Genomic DNA, 23,661 nt, shown 5'->3' with positions numbered 1-23,661 from the left:
TGCATAAAGGTTGATTCTATGTCTTAGCTATTGCACATAATGCTGCAATAAGCATGAAGTACGAGAGTCTCTCTGACAAAGTGACTTCCTGCCCTTTAGATAAATACCTGAGAGGGAGATCACTGGGTCATATGTTAGTTCATTTTTGTATATTTTTGAGGGACTTCCATGTTGGTTTTCACAGTGGCTGTACTAGTTTATATTTCCACCAGCAGTACAAGAAGGCTCCCTTTTCTTCACAACCTCGTCAAACTTGTTTGTTTGTTCGTTTGGTTGATTTTTTTTTTTAATCGTAGCTATTCTACCTTGGGTTAGGTGATACTGAATTGTGGTTTTAATTTGCATTTCCCTTATCTGATTATATTATGGGGATGAGCATTGTATTTGACTGAGGTATGGTTCCCCTATCTTGTCTTGTAGAATAGAAGGCATAAATCTGCTCTTTAGGCAATATTAATTAATTATTGGAAATACTAAATTACCAATGAAAATCAATTGGTCCAATGCAGCCCTTTTAAAATTATATACCAGTTAATATTGGATATGCTAGATTATTAGGATGAGTAAGATCTCCTAAACTCACACAGGATAGAATAGAAGTGCTGATTACTACAAATTCCCTGTGTGAGACCACTCTGTGGAGCATATATTGGTGTTTATGGAAAAAGTCTATGAGCGCCTTCCAGCAATGACTACTGAGACTTTGGAATAAATAATTTTTATGTAAGGGATAATTATTAGCTTGTTGCTGGACATTAATTAAAATGGCCACTTTGACTAAAGGATATAATATAATCTGAAACATGAAATATTCATGATGTCTTGGACGATATTAGAGAAATACTTTAATGGAGATGGCAGTTCCCAGAAGAATTCCATAATGAAATTGTTTATACAGGATCGTGATACCTGAAGAAAGTAAGGAGGAGATATTAAAAGAGCAAGGGGAAAAGGACACAGCGACGAACCTGGTTGTCTGGCAGTGTGGAGTGAGAAGTTTCTTCGTGCTGCGCATGTAATGGACACCCAGAAGGACGTTCAACTCTCAAAGCAGCAGCCAATGATATATATCTGTGGAGAATGTCACAGAGAAAATGAAATAAAATCCAGAGATCTGATCAGATGCAGAGAATGTGGATATAGAATAGTGTACAAGAAAAGAACTAAAAGGTTGTGGTTTTTGATGCTCGGTGAAACATAAGAATTCAGATGAATGTTTTCATTTGTACCTGGATTTGCCCTGTTAATGTTTCTCATTGTACATATTTTGGTTTGGTATACTTAATCTTTATGAATGTAGTTATATACATGTAATTTAATTTTAATTTAAAAAAATCATTGTATTTATATATCTATTAATATTTTGTATAAAGGAATTTTGTGTTCAGTTATATGACTTCTAATTTAATTTTATTGTATAATCTAATATAACATACAATGAAGGTTAAAATTGCTTCTCCAAACCACGCTTTTAACCAAAACCTATAATCATCTGCAGTCCTTATTAAACATGCAGGTTTCAGGAGCCCTCTGTAGTTTTTATTAAATACATTTCTTGGAAACCAAAATAAATAAATAAATAAATAAATAAATAAATAAATAAAGAGAGAGAGAGCAAGGAACCTTTTTCCCCCTAGAACTAACTCTAGAGCTGTGTGACTACTATCAACACTTACAGAGTACCAAATAAACAGCAATCAACTGACCATTAAAGAACTCCTTGGCTTGTGGACAGCATCCTATTTAGAAGGCTAGCACTCTAATCAAAGAAGGTAAAAACAAATTAGCTTAGTGGGTTGAATCACATGCTGTTTTCCTAGCAGTGACAGAAGAATTGAACAGTTTTTAAAGTCTCCTGTATTTGAAATTGTACTGACTCATGGCCATATGGTCAGGCAGAAGGGTAATGAAAATCTGGCCTATTAAAGGGATGCCCATATGGGACACAGCCTTATGGGAATTTAAATTGTGCATTAAAATAGGATATGTTCATGCCCACCAGAAGAACTCCCCTTTAGGTTTAGAGAGTGATTAAAACAAGCAAGCAAATATTCCCCATGTAATTGCTTAAGGTGGCCAGCTTGGCCCATGAAATGAGTGGAAATGGGGAATCTGCAGCAAAGTAGAAGTGGGCTTAATCTAGACGTATCACTCTTGCACCCTCTGAGGCACAAGCTATTTTGATAAAAATATCAATCAGAAATATTTTCATATTCCAACAAAGAGATAAAAACTGCAGATGGCTATGTGACACATTTTCTTAAGAGAAGGCCCCGAACATAGGTGGCAAGGGAGACTGATGCTGATAGCCCCGGGTGGGCTACCAATGAGTCTCCACAGTAACAGACACTAGGTGATTGACTTTGTCCCCAATTAACTTGGAAACCATAAATAACCAAGTCATGGACAATTGTAGTGCTGCCTGTTCTTAATAATACAGGAAAAGGTAGATTCTGTGGGGAAGACATAGAAAAGTACCTCTGTAGTGTGATAGGCAGTAGTTGTCTCCACTTGATGTATACTGGCTGTCCGCACTCTATGGTAGAGACTGAAGGATTGGAGGACATAAAAGCACTGAAAATAGTAATGAACATGGGAGACAGTGTGGAAGAAGAGTGGGAGAGAGGAGAAGTGCACGGAAGATAATCAGGGAGAACAAATGGAGAGATAAGACATTTGTGGAACACAGAAATGTTTTATTACTTTTGATGATAATATGGTAGGCAGTTAGTCATGAGTGGGCAGCCCTAAGAGAAAAGCGAAAGGCTCATCTAGCTCGGGTGCCAGGAGGGCAAGGCAATTTGCCATCTTCCTTCCTTGGGGCCTGAGGGAAGCACACAGGGATGATTTGTAGATTTTTCTCTTATCTAAAAGACCTAAGCAAGCGTTTTGGTCAATGCCCTAATTCCCATTAGGGCAATGGACTAATTGGAGAGTCTAATTGGGGCAACCTGGCTCACATTGGGCATGCACAATTAGGTGATCAAGTTCCTCATTCTTTACCTGTGAGGAAGGTGTGCAGGTGCAGGAAAAAAAAGTGTGGATTCAAATTTAAAGGAAGAACATAGGCAGTGTAAGGGGCCTCCCACTAATGAATATTCATGACCTCTAGTAATAAGAATAACAGTTAACTAGTACCAAGCGTGGTTGCCACTTGGCAATCTGCCCGCCCAAGAACCATTTTGGGTGTACTTCCTTTCCTTTCCTCTTTCCTTTCCTCTCCTCTCCTTTCCTTCTCTCCTTTCCTTTCCTTTCCTTTCCTTTCCTTTCCGTTCCGTTCCGTTCCGTTCCGTTCCTTTCCTTTCCTTTCCTCTTTCCTTTCCTTTCTTTCCTATTAAATCTTCTTTTCTACCTCCTTCATTTGTGGTTGCAGTTTCATTTTGCGCCTAGGGACAGATCTCTAATTTTAGTGATCTGAACCCAAAGAACCAAGGACTTCATAACGCAGCTCAACACTCTCCCATCCATTAACAGCAGTTCTTACTGATTTGTTCTTCAATGAAAGCAAATTTTACCATGATCATGCTGCAATATGGTATAGTACTGATGTTGCTGATAAGCTTCAACTTCCTGCCTCAGTTCCAAAGCCACTTCCACACTTTTAGGTACTTATTACAACACACTCACTTCTCAGTACCAATTTATTGCCTAAATCCATTCAATCTGATATAAGAGAATACCATAAATTATTTGGCTTAAAATTGTGGAAGATGGAAAGTCCAAGATCAAGGTGTTGGCAAATCTGGAGTTTGACGAGGGCCCTCTCCCTGGTTTATAGATGACTCCTTCTAGTTTTGTCCTCACATAGGAGAAGGAGGAAGGCAACTCTCTTGGGCCACTAATCCTGTTCAGGAGGGCTTGGTCCTTAAGACTTACCTAGTCACTTCCCAAAAGCCCTACCTCCCAATACCATCAATTTGGTTAGTAGGTTTTCATATGTAAAGTTTGGGGGAGGCCAGCAGGGGGTGTGCTGGTTAAGACCCTGGACTTCGGGACCAGCAGTTGGAGTAAGGGTTATGTCGCTGGACTCCCATATAGTCCATCACAGTTCGAGTCCCAGACCTGGTGGCTTAAACTAATGCCAGGTGCATGTGCATGTGTGCCCAAGATCTCAAGAGAATGGAGGAGAAGGGATTACGACGTGGCCATCCCCCCTGGGGGGTGATTTCTTGCTTTCTGTCTCTCTGTCTCTCTCTGTCTTTCTGGTGAGTGCACATGCCCTATAACAAAAAACCTCTCCAAAAAAAGAAAAAAAAAAGACACAGGACTGTCACATGGCCGATTGTGGTTCAACTGTGGTTAGAGTCCCAGACCCAGTGGCTTGAAAGACACACTGGACACAAATGTGCGTGAGCCCAGAATCCCAGGAGGAGAGTAGAGGAGAAGGGATTGCGGCATGATCATCCACCAGGGGATGGGTTCTCAGCTTGAGACAACTAAATCAAGGTGTCAGAGTATAGATATAAATTTGAAATTTGAATCAAGTTGTATTTAACATCTTCTTCTTTTGGGGTAAAGGTTTTTTCCTTAGGGTATGTGTGCTCTGTGGAGAGAGAGACAGAGACAGTGAGAAATCACCCCCCCTGGGGGGATGGCCACACTACAATCTGTTCTCTTCCATTGTCTTGGAATTTTCTGCATGCATGCACACACGCCAGGCGTGAGTTTCAAGCTGGCAGGTCCAGGACTCCAACCACGTTCATCTACATGGTAGTCAAGTGACACAACCAGAATGCCATTTCTTATCCTTGTATTTACCATCTTTGTTCATTTTCCCCTAGTCCTTTCCCCATCTTTGAAAGATTTTTCTCCTCATTTGAATACCCAGGGGATTTTTCTCCTCATTTGAATACCCAGGGCATGTTTATCTAAATCTATATGAGCACTTTTATGGTGCATTTTGGGTAAAGGGCTGTATCCCAATGATATTATAGTGTCAGAGGCACATTATTTTATTTTATAAGAGCTTATTTTCTCTTTGTTAGGAAAAGACAGGTAAAGAATTTGACTATCTTACCTATATACAAAGCCCGAATGTGGCTTAGTGTGTCTTTGTGTCTTATTTAGTTGTATGGAGAGTTTGCAAATGAATTCTTTAAAACTTTGCCTGTTTTGAGTTGCACAATAACTTAGGAATAAAGGAGGGATCTGTGCTCTTGATCAATAATATTGGATTGTTGGAAAAGTCACAATGCATTTTTGTGTAGAAAAAACAGAAAAATATGTGATGTCATGTCATGACCTAATATCACAGACAATGAAAGATATTTAATAGAGAATAAAGTGCACAAAAATGCGAAGAACTAGATAATATTTAAAATCTCTTTTCAGCTTCTTTGGGACATCTGATGATGAGCATAGTATATTATGTAAATTATAGTGGACCATTTTGCAGAGACAGAATAGTGCTATGGGGATGATGTCAGCATGAAGGACGTAGAGGTCAGAAATTAGCCTGCACTAGAGAAGAGGTGCTTACTAACAAGATTTTCATTTGTACAAACATGATCTGAGGGTTATTAGTAGACTCAGTAATTTATAGTCAATAAATGCTTACTGAGAAACAACCAATTGCAAGCATGAGCTAGATACTGCAGGAGATACAAAGTTAAAAAATACAGTATTTAATCATGGATTTAAGAAATGTAAAACCCCTAAAGTATCAGTGCTCTCTTGGAAATTGACTGAGTGTAGTGTCAAAATGATGTCTAATTCCATGCAATACTAGACTCCAAAACAGTAGTAGAATTCATTACTTCTGCTTTCTATGAAAGGCTTCTTCATTTCTTCTTCATTCTTCTTCTTCTATTTCTGGGGCTGTGACACTTAAATATACCAAGGACACCTAGGGTATATATAGTAACCACTTCTGAAAGCACCATAATTTGACTATTTTGTCTTGAAAAATATGAACACATTTTATGTTCTGCTCTTCATACATTTGTACTTGCTTATATTAGAAAGATGTTCAATTAGGTAAATAAAAATAGTGCTTCAGAAAAATGTGGTAAATTTGTTCTGTGGCATTATATATCCTCTAGCACAATCCAAGGTACCTAAAACTATGCATAATCAAATTTGAAACACATGCTTTTATCAGTAAACCTCAGTTTATGGAATAGACATGCTCACAAAACATTGACCATAATCTAGTTTTAATTTTAGAGCATGCTATTCCCTTTTATTTTTCATTACAGACTTTGAGATCTCTTCCTTTGGAATAATTGTATGTATAACCATCACATATATCTTCAGCAGCCTAATAACTGGAACAGAGAACAACGAGCATATTTATTAGCTAGAACTCTGTTTATGTTGTCAGCAGAAGGTACTTAAGAAAGATCTATTGCTTTGACTCTAATTATGAACACATGAATATATTTACTGGCTCCTGAGTGTGAACTTTAAAACAATGCACAAAAATTCACATGTTAAGTTGTTGGAAAAGTCATAATGCATTTTGCATAGAAAAACATAAAAAGAGTACATCATGACTTTTCCAACAACCCAATATTTATAAAATGCAGACATTTTTATTACAGTATATGATAGTAGGTGCAAGGGATTATTTTGTTATCAATGACTTGGAAATACAATGCCCTTTGACAGCAAAAAAGTAGAACTCACCCATAATTCATGTGAATACCTGTTTGTTAGACAGAAAATCATATTATACCCATGTGGTTCAGACAATAGGGCAACTCTCAAAACTCTTATCAAGATAACCTGAAAATAATTCCAGGAATTCAAAATATGAAAGTGACTGTAATTTATGCAACACCAACAAAAACATTATTAGATATTGTTTGAAAAGCGATTGTGCATATAAAAGGGCAAGTGTTATCTTCGAAATATTCATCTAAAAAATGATTGACAACCCTGTTTATTCATCAAGGGGTCACTGCCTTTTCATTCCAGATTTTATAGATTAATATAATGAAATTTCATATACTTCAGCATATTTTATTGCCAGAGAGTGTGTGTGCCACCAGAGATAGAGAGAGAGAGAAAGAACACCCCCAATGGGGAATGACCAAGTCACAATCTTTATTTCTCCATCCCATGAGGATTTTGGTACATGACCAGCATCTCTTTAAAGCCTCCAGGACTAGGGTTCGAACCATAGTCAGCCAAGTGTGATCTAGCTTTCTATGCATAGCACTTAACTGTTGTGCTATGGGGCTGGCCCAATAGTTAAATTTTTATGTTTATCTGAAATAGCTCTTTAAGGAAATAAAAGTAAATGTCAGTTACTTTTAGAATAACTAAACAAATTTGTACTAGAGTTATCTAGTATTCTAGTTCAGTATTATGCTGAGAAGTACTGCTGATAGGTAGTTATCCCTCAATATTCATGGGAGATTTGTTCTAGGACCCATATGGATACTTAAGTTCTTTATATAAAATGATTTTGTTTCTCACATCATCAGCACATTCTCATTTTTATTATGGGGATCAATTGTTATTATTCTTATTTAATATTTTTTTTAAAGTTTGTTGAACCACCATTAGTTTTATATTTGGTTATCACTTTCTTCTTTGACCATGATTTCAAGTTAGTTTATTTCTTTCTAATTTCTTATCACCTGCTTTCTTTTTGCACAAAGAGTGAAATGAATGTGTCAGTCTGCCTTAAAGGGTTGTGGTCAAAAGAGTTTGAGTAATATTAAGCTAGAACACAAAAGATCCTAAAGAGTCATAAGTTAGTGTTGTGCAGAGACCAATTTGCAGTACATAAAGTTTCTAGTTTCTAGAGAAGTTCATTCTGTATTAGAGCAGAGATGATATACAAGGCTTCATTGTGATGTATGTAAAAAGTCCTCAATCACATGCACCTCATTTTGTTGTAATTCTGTGTTCACCAAGAAACCCTTTAATTATTTATTTGATTTCCTTGAATTCCAAATACCAGGAAGGACTATCCTGTAAGGACCCAAGAATTACAGTAACTGAAAGAATATTACCTATTTTTGTAAATTCATTGACAGTTTATAAACACATTGGTACATGAATCTGACTTTCCTAGTTTCACAAGGATAAGATATTATGTCGTAGCAAATTTGCAAAGCTAATGGTACCTTTTGCCAAAAGGTCTTCACCATTTCTGTTGATTCCTGCACTTATTTTAATCCATTAACAAACTATAAGAATAATCATTGACTGGCCTGGCCACATTAATACAGTAGTAGTGCAGCACTCTACAATGCTGGAAGCCATCTATTAGATCAGGGTTAGGTTCCCAGGTCTACTTGTATCCGCTGGTGTGTTGCACATAGGGAAAGGTGGTGGAGAGGATTGTGATGTGAGACTCCATTGATGGGGTTTCTCTTTCTCACTTTCAAGAAAAATATTTATAAAAAAACTTTTAAAAATATTAATTTACTAAAACTGTAATAACGGTGTGAGTTCTGATGTAATTTTAAAAAAAAACCCTACCTTCTGTAAAGACATGCACAAATGCAATAATATTTCAAAACAATTTTTTTCTTTGCATGCTTCTACAGTCTCCATTGGTATCAGTCAGTTTATTTGCAAATTATTTCTCCAAGTAAGCTTTACAATTTTATCAAACTCTATCCTAGAAATACTAAGTCCTGCCCTAAATCCTAAGCCACCTGGAATTTATTCTGATCACTCAATATACTAGCAATATCTGATAAGGATTTTCTTTATTATTTTTTTCTTCACTAAGAATCAGTTGGAAAAGTCCATGGATTTACTTCTGGCAGCATGCACCAAAATACAATTCTAGTATTATGAGGCTGAAGGTATTCTGATATTCCTTGAGACTTAACAGCAATAATATTTCATATTGAATCAATGTAGTCTTGAACTTAAGAGAATTGACTACTCAGCACGTGGTGACCGGCTTTTGACTTCAACTTTCTTTGATGATGGAGGCAGTTTCAGAATTTGAAAGTTGCTCACACTCCATTTAACATTATAGTTAAAGAGAACTGCAATCAGCTTGAATAAGCTGTATCAGAGAGAATTTTTTAAATGGAGCAGTTATCTTTCAGAGGTATTTGATTACACTCTCCTTGAGTATTGGCTCCAGCTTCTCTCTTTGAGGTCCTTCTTTTACCACTTTGGATAGCATTTTGGAAGATGAAATACACAAGTAATAGAAGGGTTATTTTCTGGAGTGTGTTAGCATTTGTCATATTTTAGATTTAGAAGTCACAGCACCATTCATTTTTCATATTACCCTTCTAAATATGGGCTCATTTCTTTCCAGCTTTATGCCAGAGTTAAAATGTCAGCTACATATCAATATCTCACAGTTCAAAATAGAATTTGGTACTGGTGACAAAAACTCTAAAGTTATTGTTTCTGCTCAGGTCATTCTTCAAATGTATATTCATTCTTCTTTTACCTCCAGTGAAAAAGCATCCTCTGAGAGGATAGGGATTTGACAGTTTTAGCTTCTATAAAATTACTTCTGTATCTAACCCTCATGGCTCATTCTCTCAAATTCTTGTGTTCTACTTTTATTTCTTTTTCCCTTTAATTGTATTATAGGGCATTCTGGTCACCGCCCAAGGAATAGTTTCCAGCAATGTATTAAAGCATGTATATATAGTTTAAAAAGTGCTTCTTGTGTTTTTATCCCATAGCCATATTCTCCCCTCCTCTACTCCCCTGAGGATTCAGTTGAGGACCGTCAGAGTTGATAAAATAAACTTTTGGAGGTTTAAGAAAACAGAGAACGTTCAAGATTGGCAACGATGTTTAACTTGTATTATTAAGAACGACCTTTTTTTCTATCTGCTGGCTTTTCTAAGCATGTATGTGAATACAGTATTTGCATTGCATACAGAAATTAAGTCACTAAACAGATACTAGGTATCCACTCTATTCACAGCACAAAGTTAGGTGCTAAGAAGCAAGTACAAGATTGGCAACGATGTTTAACTTGTATTATTAAGAACGACCCTTTTTTCTATCTGCTGGCAGAAAAAAGCATGTATGTGAATACAGTATTTGCATTGCATACAGAAATTAAGTCACTAAACAGATACTAGGTATCCACTCTATTCACAGCACAAAGTTAGGTGCTAAGAAGCAAGAATAAACAAGAAATAAATAATCATTTCAAAGGGGAATTCTCTTTTTAATGTGCATTCAATACAAACAATAAGTACTATAAGTGGGTAGATACATGGAATAAACTCACATGGTGAGTAATGAAGTAGGTGGCCTTACATTGGGTCTTGAAGGATGAGTAGGTGTCTGTTAGATAGAAAAGATATCAGTGAGCATTCCAAAGATAAATAATTATATAAGCAACTATGCAGGCATTGTAGAAGCACTCAGTGGACAGTGAATATATCTGCCTGACTGTAGCATGGGATTCACTTTGAGGAATAATATAACAAATACAACGATAGATAGGCTATAAACTTGAGATCCTTAAATACAAAGATGAGCCAGTACTCACCACAACAAGCTGTACATTTGGAGTTTCATCATCTTAACAGTGGAGAATAGAATTGGTCTTGCCATTTGAAATATGACATTCTTTATGTTTAGAAAAACCTGAGCCCTCAGTTGGCCACTGGATAAGTTTTTGAAATCTTGATGTCTAGGATACTGCCTTGATTTTATGATTTGACCTCTATTTGCTTCTATTGGAGTAAGAGTTCTGCTATGAACTCCTGTCTACCTGGCTGACGACTTCTTTCCAGGATTCTCTGCTCGGAACCATAGCATGGAAATCCATTTGATCCCAAACATCACAACTGTTCTGAAATCACTGCTGCTATACCACAATGATTATATCAAATAATCCATAGACTTTACTAAAACAGGCTAAACTCAAGTTACTTCCCCTTTGTGTACTAACTTATTTTTTACTACAACCTCCATTTCCTCATCTTTTTTTTTTTTTTTTGGAGAGGTTTTTGCTATAGGGTGCGTGCACTTGCCAGACATACAGAGAGACATAGAGACAGAAAGTGAGAAATCACCCCCCAGGGGGATGATTACACTGCAATCCCTTCTCCTCCATTCTCCTCTCGGGACCTTGGGCACGCACGCACACGCACCCAGCGTGAGCTTAAGCCACCGGATCCAGGGCTCGAACTGCAGTCGACTACATGGGATTCCAGCGACATAGCCATTATGCTAACTGCTGGTCCCAACCTCCATTTCCTCATAAACATCAGTCTTGTAGTCACTTAGTTTATTTACTGCTTCTTCCTCTTTAATACTTATTTGCAGCTGGAGTCTAGTGTGTCTCACAATTGAAGCAAAATGAGACCAGGCCCTCTGTCTTATAATGGCCTCTAATTTCCAGTCAGCAAAATCAAAGTCATAGAATGATAGAACCCAAAAACCTTTATAGTTAATGTCAGCAAGTCTAAGCCCTTCATTTTACAGAAAGAGTCCAAGGGTCTAAAAATTTTTATTAATTAGTAGAAGAGCCAGTTCCTATTTCTGTTCATTTCTGTATCTATTTTAAAAGAGCGAACAGGCTAAGTTGTTATCAAATTATCCTTGGTATCTCTGAAACATGGAAGATAAGTGATCTTATTTCCCACAAAACTATGTTTCAAGTCCTGGACCCGGCTGTTTGAAACTCACTCTGGGCACATGTGTGTGCATGCCCAAAATTCCAAGAAGAAACTGGAGGAGAAGGGATTGTGGCATGCTATCTCCTCTGGAGCATGATTTCTCACTTTCTGTCCCTCTCTGTCTCTCTGGCAAGTACACATGCTCTATAGCAAAATCTCTCTCTAAATAAAAAAGAAATAATTCCTATTAAATCAATCACCAAGTCCCATTTCATCTACCAACTTAACATATTTTCTTCCTCTTTACCCACTGCTGCTATCTTAAATTTAGTTCTACATCACTTTATTCCTATATTTTGATTACATTTATTTAAGAACTTTTATTGAGTGCCTATTATGTGCCAGATACTATTCTAAGTACTGGTGATACACGAATGAGCTAAACAGAATTATCTCTGTTCTCATGAAGCTTACTCTCTACTGGGAGGGCAATTAACAAATGGCTAATTAATATAATGTCAAGCAATGACAAGTGTTACTAAGAAAGTAAAGTGGTACCAACAGGCGGAGTGGTAATTAAGGCACTGGATTCCCACATTGGTGACCATAGTTTGAGTCCTGAGCCTGGCAACTTGAAAATTGTGCCAGGCATGTGTGCATGCATGCCTAAAATCCGAAGAGGTGAATGGATTGTGTGGCATGGCTATCCTCCCTGGGGGTGATTTCTCACTTCTCCTCCCTCTGTCTCTCTCCAGCAAGCTAACTTGCCCTATGGTGAAAAAAAAATAAAAATTAAAAAAGAGTAAAGCAAAAGAACCATGGTTTTATGAGGAAATAACATTTGAATGTATATTTGAATGAGGAAGAACATTCGGGACCAGCAGTTAGCATAATGGCTATGTTGTTGGACTCCCATGTAGTCGACCACAGTTCGAGTCCCGGACCCAGTGGCTTAAACTCACGCCGGGCGCGTGTGCGTGCATGCCCAAGATACCGAGAGGAGAATGGAGGAGAAGGGATTGCTGTGTGGCCATCCCCCCGGGGAGTGATTTCTCGCTTTCTGTCTCTCTGTCTCTCTCTGTCTGTCTGGCAAGTGCACGCGCCCTGTAGCAAAAAACTCTTAAAAAAAAGAATTAAAAAAAAAACTACTCTACTAGATATATATAAATACACAAAAATTTCAAACAATTTTGTGAATTTATTTTAGAAGTACAACTTTTCAATATTACATAACTGTGCTGATATAATAGGCCTATTTTGCTAGTCCTTGTCTAATTTTTACCTGAAATGTTCCAGAGATTCTAGATTTTATGAAAGAAAGAAAGAGGCTACGGTAACCCTTCCTGGGGCATTTTTTGAACCCAGGTTTTAGTGTAGGTTATACTTCACAATTTCTCTTACTGGCTTAGTTACTCTGTACAACTTCGAGGATTTTAATCTGTCCAACTTTGAGGATTTAGATGATCAGGTCACCTTCCTGAGTAAGGCTGTGGATCTACACAGTAAATAATCAGTATTCTTTCTAGCTGGTGGAGCTCTTGTGAATATCTAAGAATAGTTCATTATTACTAAGGATTTGTTAGGTGAGAGATCAATAAAAGGAAAGTAAGGGGCTAGAGCTAGGATACATAGAAGAAATGTAGGAAATCACTGGCAATTATGATCATAATCTCAGAGTTAGAAGCTGTAGTTAATAAAGAAGATGGAAAATTCAGTGTTGGAGAGGTCCAGAAAGAAGTGGCAAAGAGCAAGATTTTTTAGGTTGGGTCTAAGCTGAAAAAGACATTTTTCCTAAGGTAACTGACCAAGAAAAAAAGAGAGAGAGAGAAAGAAAAGAAGAAAAGATGGAAAGGAAAGAACATGGGGAATCAGGAATTAGAGGAAAAGACAAGGAATTGAACATAAAACAACAGAACCAGTGTAGAAAGTTATAATGGTATCAGTAGTAAGGTGGATTTGACCTTGAATTCCTGATATAGTGGTCTAAAACAACTTATTTAATTCTGACCTAAGTAGTATTGGCTCTAAAACTGAGGGAAGAAAAGGGTTATGTTTACAGAACTGTAAAAGCTTCATTTCAGGAAATTTAGAAACATAGAGCCTATCCATCATCTTCATACCCTCCTCCCTGAAGTGTAAAAATAAGGTGGGTGACTATTCCCTTTCCCCCATAGGGTGACTCATTATAGGGGATAGGAAGGTCTGGTGGTCTCCGGGTAGAGAGATTTTCTTAGCCCAATGCTTTAGCTTCTCGTTGATGACACTAATGCATTTTTCCTCTGTGTGGAGATTCAGATGTCCTGTCCATTGGCGGTCCTCAATACCACAAGGTCTTTCTTCTCTAATTCCTAATGTGTAATGTTTATCAGGTGTCTTCAAAGAATGATGGTTAGCATTTCAGAGTGTTCCTTCCTCCATGTATAAATCCCAGTACTTTACATCCATTGACTGCGTTTATAAGATATTCATCAGCATCACCAATGTCTCCCTTTCTGGAATATTGTTTGAGACTGTGTCTCTTTGCCACCTTTCCAGGACGGTCAGTAGCAATGCTCCTATGGAGCCCTCTAGTGGCGATATGGGACTCTTGCAACATTTTCAGAGAGGCTCATTTAAATTAACTTCAATATTCTTCAACTTGGCCCAGTCAATTAAATCTAAGTCCAAGTTGAGTGTAGACCTAATAAACACTCCCTGATCTCCCATACACTCAAATGTAGCTCAAATGCGACAAGGCGAAGTATATTATTTCATCTTTGTAAACACCGCATTAAATTATCTGGGGGATTCAATAACACTCACCAAAATATCTCTTTAGCATAGATGACTTAGATAGCTCTAAAAGAGATATATTACTTACAGGAGCAAGGGACTTTAAAACATCATGTGTTTATTAAAATAACTTTTATTTAGTGACATACCTCCAATAATAAGTCAGAAAAAAATGTCCCATGTCTTTAATAGCTATAGTTTTGTATAGTACCACTGGATACTAAGGCCCTTTATAAGCATCAGACTAAAATGAAATATTACTAATTTTTCTAAAGTAGAGAAAAAGATTCAGTGAGTTCAACATGTGCTCTTGAAATTATCTTAATTAGAGATACAAAATGTAGAAGAAGGAGCAATTATTTTCATTGAGGGTCAGGGGTGGGACAGCTGGGAAGGCTTTGTGAGAGTGGTGATAAGTCAGTTGGGCTTTCAAGAACGAGTCATATTTTCATGAACGGAGGAAGCAGAGAGAGCATTCGATGTTGAGGCAACAGCATGAGTAAAGTCATTGGAGGAATGAAATCTCATGCTGATTAACTTCATTAGTTACAGCATAAAATATATGTGAAGGAAAATAGTATCATAAAGGTAGAAGGAAACGTTAGGGCTAGATCACAGAAGTTTTGGAATGCCCATGAAATAACATAAAATATTTACCCAGAAAGACTCGTATCTGAAAAAATTACATTGCCTCGGTATTCTATTACCGAGCACATCTTGTTCTCAAGCCCTCATATTGACTGACAGAAAAAAAGAATATAAATTTGTCAGTTGAAGGTAATTCAAATTAAAGAATAACTTATTTTAGGAAAATACCCAGACAATTGCAGGTGAAACATGCCTGCCAAGGTATATTTTCCCTTTCAAAGTGTAGTTTTTCTTCCTTTCCTTCTCAGGGTACTGTCTACATGCACAGGAGAGTATATGTGATTAGAAAAGTCTAAATTCCACATACTGTACTTTGGATCCTTTTTGGCCTCTGCCAAGTTGTTCTTATCTTTCTTGGTCACTAGGAAAACTTTGATGGTGTGTGCTTAAGTGTTACCTGCCAACACCTCCATTTTATTTTTATTTATTTGTATTTTTTAGAGAGACATAGAGACAGAGAGCAGGAATTCACCCTGCAAAGGGGATGGCCACGCCCCAATCCCTTCACCTTCATTCTCCTCTCAGGAGCTTAGGTATGCACACACATGTGCCCAATGTAAATTTTAAGCCACTGGGCCCAGGACCGGAACCACAGTCGACTATGTGGGAGTTCAGTGAAGTAACCATTATACCACCTGCTAGTCCCCACTCCATTACTAGAACATTACTAGAATTTTGAGATGATTAAGAAACAAAAGGTGGGCAAGCAATCCACTTGAAGAGATTGAGGAAATGAATACCAAATAAAGTGGATAATCAGGAGTACCCCAGAGCCTAAAGAGAGAGATACAAGGAGGAAGTACAGAAGGCTATTAATACTGTTTACCAGAGAGAGAGAGAGAGAGAGGAAAAGTGAGAAAGCAAGCCACCAAGTCCAGGACCCAAACCACAGTCAGTCATGTGGGAGTCCAGTGCACTTAACCACTATACCACCTGCCAGCTCCAATAATGGCTTTTAATGATCTTAGAGTTGTTTCATTGTAGTGGTATCAAGATATCACTGGCTGTTTCTGAAGCATAAGTAATGATGAAGAGTTGCTTTAGACAGTGAAGGTACTTAATGAGAATAGGACAGTGTGGAATGGGGGAAGTGAAGAGAAGAGTAGGATAAAGATAGCAAGAGAACAATAGAGAGACAAGACGTTAGTGAGAAATAGACATGGCTTATTAACTGTTGATGATGACATGTATAGTATTCTCAACTGGATTGGTCTGAGAAGTATTTCATGATGGGCAAAGTATTTTTACAAGCAAAATGAGAAATAACGATAGACTGTTTTAAAAAATAATTAGAATAATAATAATAATGATTGGGGAAAACATAGAAAAGATATCGAATATTGAAGCGGGGAGATTAATGTCTTTGTACTGACTGACATGCATGGCATTCCCTTTTGAAAAAGCAATGTAATACACTGTAAAGTTATATGTAATCCAATGTAAAATAAAGAAGATTATGATGATAATAAAAAATTTTTAAAAAATGAGTTGCTTTAGAAAGGAGAGCTGGAAGAAGTACAGTTAAGGAAAATTAGCTTCTGTTAGAGTGGGAAAGACTTATGAGATTCGATGGGACTTGTAGGCAGAGGGCAAGTTTCATGTGGAATGTAAAGAATTGAAGATATAGGAGAAAAAAATGGATAAACAGTGATGCACATTATTAAAGAAACAGTTCTTGGGTGGGATAATGAGCATTGGAGAAGAAGTTATCCTTTTCAAAAAAGAGAGATATTGCTTTCTCTTTCTTTGAGAGAAAAGCAAAAGAGTTTTGAATCAGGAAGCTAGGGAAGAATTTTCAATCATGAAAAGTCATAATATCAGGACCAGCAAATGGCATAACAGTTACGTTGCTGGACTCCCATGTAGATGACTGCAGTTTGATTCCTGGACAAGGCAGCTTAAAACTCACATCAGATGGTATGCCCAAGATCAAGAGAGGAGAATGGAGGAGAAGGGATTGCAGCATGGCCATCTCCCCTGGAGGGTGATTTCTTGCTTTCATGTCTCTCTGTTTCCCTCTGTCTCTCTAGTGAGCACAAGTGCCCTATAGCAAATACCTCTCTCTAAAAAAAAGTCATGATATCTCCATCATTGGTTAACTATAAGAAGACATTTTTAAAACTTTCTAGATATGTAAAGATTCAAAGTTTTTTTTGATGGTGATAAAATGGGAAACATGACATGGAGTACTTGATAGCTGTATTCAGGAAATTTACAGATACAGTCTTGTTGGGAAAGTAAGTTGTGTGCCTTTTTACTCCTGTGTAAGTAGCATAAGACTGCCCTGAGCCTGGAACATTCTCATACAAGGAGATAAAGAACACCCAAGGCCTGTGTTGCACATGTCTCTTTGATAAGGACAGTCTTTTCCTGCTCTAGACTTGATGTCTACCTTCCTTGTTCTGCTTAAGCATATGCATCATATAGCACCTGACCAACCCCACTGCTACATCTATTCCTGGCAGGCAGAATTCTTCACTTCCAGCAAAGAGGGATGCATGCAAACCACTCCCATACATCAGCTATGGAGTGAGATCTGCTGCCCATGGGGGACCAATGCTCCCTTTCACAGATGATTCTGCTCCATCTCTTCTCTGTGAAAGTAAAATGGTATTCTGTCCAGTGTCTTTGTTGGCTGTATCTTTTTTAGTGACCCTGACTACCTGCAAACCATGCAGTGAACTGACATCCGGTTACTGCTGCTCCTGGTAGCAGGCAATAAGTGCCGCTTGCACAACCATTTCAGCCTGGTCAGTCTTATAACAATAATGTGAAAGACCAGCATGTGCTCTACATGATAATGACTCCCTGAGAGCCAGAACCATTTGGGGACCTTACTGTGGTCTTCCAGGTCCACTCACAACTGAAATTGCATTTCCCAAGATCGATTTATTTTATGGCTTACTTCAGTGATATGTGACAACTCAAGAAATAATATAAATGAATCTTTCTTTTTGAGAAGAATAATGTTTTGTTTGCACCAAGCATTGCAGTGTAAGATACTAAAGTGTAGTGATGAAGTTCTAAATCACAGTGATAGAACTTCACTTGTGGTGAAAAATTATTTTTGCAGTCATTGAGTGCTTGTATGTGTTGGAGGGGTTGAAGAGAGAGGGACAAAGAGGACTACTCTAATCAAAGTTTGTATATGTCCCAAGATTGAATATCTATTACTTACCAGAGTTTCTCAGTTTTGCTGGTTAAACTAACAAATAGGTACCATTTGTAGACCGTGCACTATGTGTTCCATAGTGCACTCTACAGATTTGCATATTGGCTTAGTCCATTCAGGGTGGTATAACAAAATACTATGAACTGGGTGGCTTATGAATAACACACATTCATTTCTCACAATTGTGAAGGCTAGGAAATTCAGCTAAAATCACAGACATATACAATCTATTTCTAAGATTTATATAAATATAAATATATACTATACACCCACACTATACACACACACACTACACACACATATACACACACATATATTTTTTAGAAAGATTTTTTGCTGTAGGGCACACGTGCTCACCAGAGAGACAGAAAACAAGAAATCACCCCCACAGGGAATGGCTACACCACAATCTATTCTCCCCGATTGTCCTCTCAGGATTTTGGGCAAACGCACATGCCTGGCGTGTGAACTGCCACCAGGTTCAGGAACCATGGTCGACTACTCAGGAGTCCACCCATTCCACCACCTGCTGGTCCCTCTAAGATTTACATATTTTAACATAACCAGAAACTAAATGGATGTAAATGTTCAGACAGTCTCATTAGAAATTAGCATTAAAATTAGAGAGCTGCTTTATTGATTTGATTTTATATTGCTAGAGATAAAAGTCAATGTTAAGGTGGTAAGGTATTTGTTCAATGGCTTACCTTCTCATTCTTTGGAGAATCTTAATTATAGCAAGTATCACATAATTATTAATACATAACATAACTGTGTTTAGGAACTCATCTAGTTATTGTTAGAGTGTCATTTAAAACTCTTTAAGAAAGTCTTTGTAAAAATGGGTTTCCTGGGAGCAGCAGATGGCATAATGGTTATCATGCTGGACTATCACGTTGTCAACTATGGTTCAAGTCCCATACTGGCAGCTTAAAAGTCACTCCTGGTGTGTGTGCATGTGTGCCCAGAATCACAAGAAGAAAATGGAGGAGAAAGGACTGTGGCATGGCCATCCCTCCTGGGGAGTGATTTCTTGCTTTCTGTCTCTCTGGCTCTCTGGCTCTCTGAGTGAGTACATGCACCCGATAGCAAAAATCACTCTCAAAAAAAAAAAATAAAATAAAAAATAAAAAAAAGCAAAGGGATTCTCTTGCCCCAGAGCATGGCATCTCTCAATCTATGATAGTGAAGAGAGAAAATAATTTTGGACAAGATAATTAGAAAAAACTTTCTGTTATTTCTAATATCGTACCAAAGTATTATTCATTTAGTTACTCTTATGTATCTGATCTGGCACCTTATTAGAAAGACCACAAATAAGACTTTTAAATTAACCAAAAAGGAATAAGGAAAATGGTCAGGGTCTCAAATCAAAGTCCTGATACTCTAAGGGAGGGATCTCAAGTGGGACAGAAAATCAGTACCCTGAGTAGCAAGGCATGTATCAGGGAGCAAATTCCAGGTGGCTGCAGCAGCAGGAAGACCAGGACTCTATCAAAGCATGACGGAAGATTCGGCCAGAACAAGGAACGTGACCTGGGGCTGATCTCTCTATATTTATTAAATTTTCTTCTAGCTCCAGCATGAAACAACTCTTGTTCTCAGAAAAGAAGCTAAAATATTACCCAGTAACTGGTCACATTCCTTACTATGTTTTGCAGTGGTATTTCCATTTTATCTGTTGGAATTATTCCACTTGAGTCAGCATACCCAGCTAATTTTGAGAAAGAGACTATTTTCCCCTTTGGATTAAGGGTAAATCCAATTACAAGTATCTAGCAAGGAGAGGAAAGAAGAACTTTAAATCTTGCTTTAGATATAGTAGAGAAATTGGCATAGATCTCCAAATATGGAAGGTGACTATGAGAAATTATGTTGCCATACAAGGTAAGAGATAAAAAAAGTATATCAGCACTTTACTTTATCTTCATTTTCAATGAAAATGCTGGATTTTTGTGCTGTTATACATGCTCTCAGAATTTGGGGTATCTCTTTGTCTCTTTCCTGAAAAATAACAGGATTTATGTCTTGATAGAGCAGTATTATACTGTTTCTGTACAAAATTGAAAGTAAATGTTATTTATGAGTTTAATTTCTCATCTCAGGGAGCTAGATGCTTTGCTTGACAGCAATGGCCTTTTGGGTTGACTTATGGTTCATTAGCAAATGATAAGTAAACTGAGAAAGAATAGACTGGGACATGTAAACCAACATTTTAGCAGACACACTACTGTTTTATCTCTGCATGAATTGCTGTAGACAACAACAATGAAACACCTGAATTGAGGCAATGGTGGATTAAAAATGCCAAAGAGATCCTTAGTATCTCTCTTGTAGAAATACCTTGGGGCTTACTTCATAACATTCTTCAGTGACCTGATTTGAAACTATCTAAAAGTTAAAAAAATCATTATAGGGTCAGCAGATGGTGTAGTGGTTAGCGTACTGGAAACTCATATGGCAGACACTGATTCGAGTCCCAGATCCAGCAACATGAACTCATGTCAGGTGCACATACATACATGCCCAAAATCCCGAGAGGAGAATAGAGGAGAAGGGATTATGGTGTGACCATCACCCTCTGGAGTTGATTTCTCATTTTTTCCTCCCTGTCTCTCCAGCAAACACATTCACCCTATAGCAAAAATCTCTAAAGAAAAAAAGAAAGAAAGAAAGGAAAAGCTCCTTATATATAATCACTTTGGGTACGTTATCCCTTGAGAGGAAGAAACAAATAATTGCATTAGAAAATATTACTTAATGTTGAGAACTGCTTGAACAAGGTCCATATTTGACATTTCGCAATTTGGGAATAAAATCGAGGGATTCCTTTTTTATAGTTTCTAATAATTATACAAATAATTTTATCAATACTGATAAAGATACTGAAAGTAGATGATATCTATTGTCCCCTTACTATTTGCTAGGCACTGCACAGGGTACTTTACATTCTATGTCTCATTTGATATTTGTAATGATTAAGTAAATAGTTTTGAATTTTGCTTTTGCAGATGACAAAATTGAGGTTCAAAGAATTTTATTTAATTTGTCAAAGAAGTACAGGTCTAAAATATTTGAATCCAGGTTGTTTCAACCCAAGATCTCGGTTCTTATGCATATATTATGAATTATTTGGCCCAGTTGTGGTGGCACAGGTAAATATGGATGCTGTTACACATTGCTGGAGGCAAAACTAGAAGGCTCCAGGTTCACATGCCAGGTCTACCTAAACATGCTGGATATTATAGTGATCCTGGCTGGGTGCAGGGCTGGGGGGAGGATTATGACATGAACATCCTGTTAAGGGTGCTTCTCTCTCTTTCTCTGTTGAAATAAATAAGTAAACTTTAAAATGCACTATGCCTTGAGGTCAGCAGATAGCATGGTGGTTAATGAGCTGAACTCCCACATGGCCAACTGTAGTTTGAATCCCAGACTTGGCAACTTGCGAATCGTGCTGGATGCACGTGCATGCATGCCCCAAATCCTGAGGAAAATGAAGGAGAAGGGATTGCAGTGTGACCGTCCCCCCGGGGAATGAGTTCTCACTTTCCCTCTTTCTGTCTCTATGGGAAGCACATGTGCCCTATGGCGAAAACCTAAAAAAAAGTGAAAAAAAAGAAAAAGATATACTATGCTTTTCTACTTCCTTATAGTTTCTTACTATTATGCTAATTTCAATATTTGAAGGAAATTCTCTCCTTTTATATATTATGTATTCTTCATAACTGCTTCAATCAGAACTTTCTTAGCAAACAAAAGATGATCACAAGAAATCTATGCAATATATATTTCTGGAACCATCTTGATATGTACCTGCTCTTTGAAATATGCAACCCTGGTTACCACCTAATATTCCCTCTTTATTTTAAAGACATATAGCCTAGAATCCTAAAATTAATCTATATAATACCAGCCAAGAAAGAACTTCAAGGTAAAACAGAAGGTATGAAGACCAAACTATTAATAGATACCTCAACTCCAAAGCAGAACTAGAAAGTCTTCTAATTTACTTTAGTATGGATGTAAGATAACTGCCAGTTTTCTTGTTCTGCCTATAACTTTAAATCTTTGTAGCTCTTTTTTTTTTCCGCTATAGGGCGCGTGCTCTCGCCAGACAGAGAGAGACATAGAGACAGAAAGCGAGAAATCACCCTCCAGGGGGGATGGTCATGCCGCAATGCCTTCTCCTCCATTCTCCTCTCAGGATCTTGAGCACACATGCACACGTGCCCGGCGTGAGTTTTAAGCCACCGGGTCTGGGACGCGAACCGCGGTCGACTACATGGGAGTCCAGCGACATAGCCATTACGCTAACTGCTGGTCCCAATCTTTGCAGCTCTTTGAGAGTAGTGACACAATTTTGTGTAAGAGGTTTTCTAACTGTACAAAATCTGATATTTTCCCACTTTCTCTTTAGCTTCAGGCCTCAGCCAGTAAGTACAACTCCATAACAACATAGCTCCAAAATGACGAGTTGTAATTTGATAAAAATGTTGATAAAGGTGCTAGCTTCTGGCCCTAATGTAGTCTACAAGATTTGAAGTTGCTGCCTAAGAGTAAGTATGAATGTGTTCTCTGGAGGACCTTGTGAAGGTCACCATAGCTATCTGAGTCACATGTTTGGTTCTAGACTCAAGCTTAGCCTTAGGAGAGTACTTAATTTTCATAGATGAGATAGATACAATCAGGCTTTCAGTGAACTATGGAGAAATTACTCTATAAGTGAATGGGCAGTTTTCTCTGGCGGGAAGCAGAACATTTAGTCTTAGCAATTGGAAAACTAGAATTGTCATGTATTAAGACCAGGCAATGAGTGGTAAGAACAAGTTGACAAAAAGGTGAGGGTCAAGTTGAGTTTGAAATAGAAATATGGAGTGGGCAATTAAATATATGTATCTTGATTTCAGGTCAAGATTATGTATATTTTGACATTTAGAGAGGTGAAGCTGGAAATTTATAGTTGTAGAACTGGATAATTTCACTAAGGAGTGTTTTGGGATAGGGGGAAAAAAGAATACAAAAGACTGAGCGTTTATCTCCTTGTCTTTAAAGGTCTAGAAAGAGAAGAAATATCATCAAAAGGTAACAAGAAAGCAAGGATTCTAAGAGCGGATATTGAGGAAAGTGTTTTCAGAAAGTGGGAGCAATAAACAGGTTAAATACTACTAACAGGTCACATAAAATAAGGTTTCAGAATTGATCATAAGTATCAGACACTCGGTGCTCACTGGAGTTGATTGGATTAAGTTCATTGGATGAAGGGCAGTGTATACAAGCCGCTTGGTTTATTTATTTATTTATTTTTTAACTGGAGAAGGAAAATTTTAAGATCTCTCCTAGATTTGTGATTTTATGGGGAAGAAGCATAAGAAGGCAAGAGAATTGAGAGGGTTTATGAGATACTAATTTACTAGTTAATTTAATGCAGTTGACAACATTGATCTATCAATAGTTTGTGAAAGGAAAAGAGTGAGGCCAAGAAAGTTAATAAATTTGCATAAAAGACAGGTGGTAAGATGTTTGTAATTGCAATAAAATCAAATATTAAAT

At 37.5% G+C, this 23,661-nt stretch overlaps 1 pseudogene; it reads left to right on the top strand.

The window, feature by feature from the left end:
- The first annotated feature begins 1,018 nt into the window (after positions 1 to 1,018).
- LOC102479003 (DNA-directed RNA polymerases I, II, and III subunit RPABC4 pseudogene) lies at positions 1,019 to 1,194 on the top strand (annotated as a pseudogene).
- The last annotated feature ends 22,467 nt before the right edge of the window (positions 1,195 to 23,661 follow it).

This window comes from Tupaia chinensis, unplaced genomic scaffold (genome assembly GCF_000334495.1).
Source record: "Tupaia chinensis unplaced genomic scaffold, TupChi_1.0 Scaffold143886_1, whole genome shotgun sequence".
Classification (NCBI taxonomy): domain Eukaryota; kingdom Metazoa; phylum Chordata; class Mammalia; order Scandentia; family Tupaiidae; genus Tupaia; species Tupaia belangeri.
The sequence above is the reverse complement of the archived record's forward strand: the minus strand, read 5'-3'. Positions and strand labels throughout refer to the sequence as shown.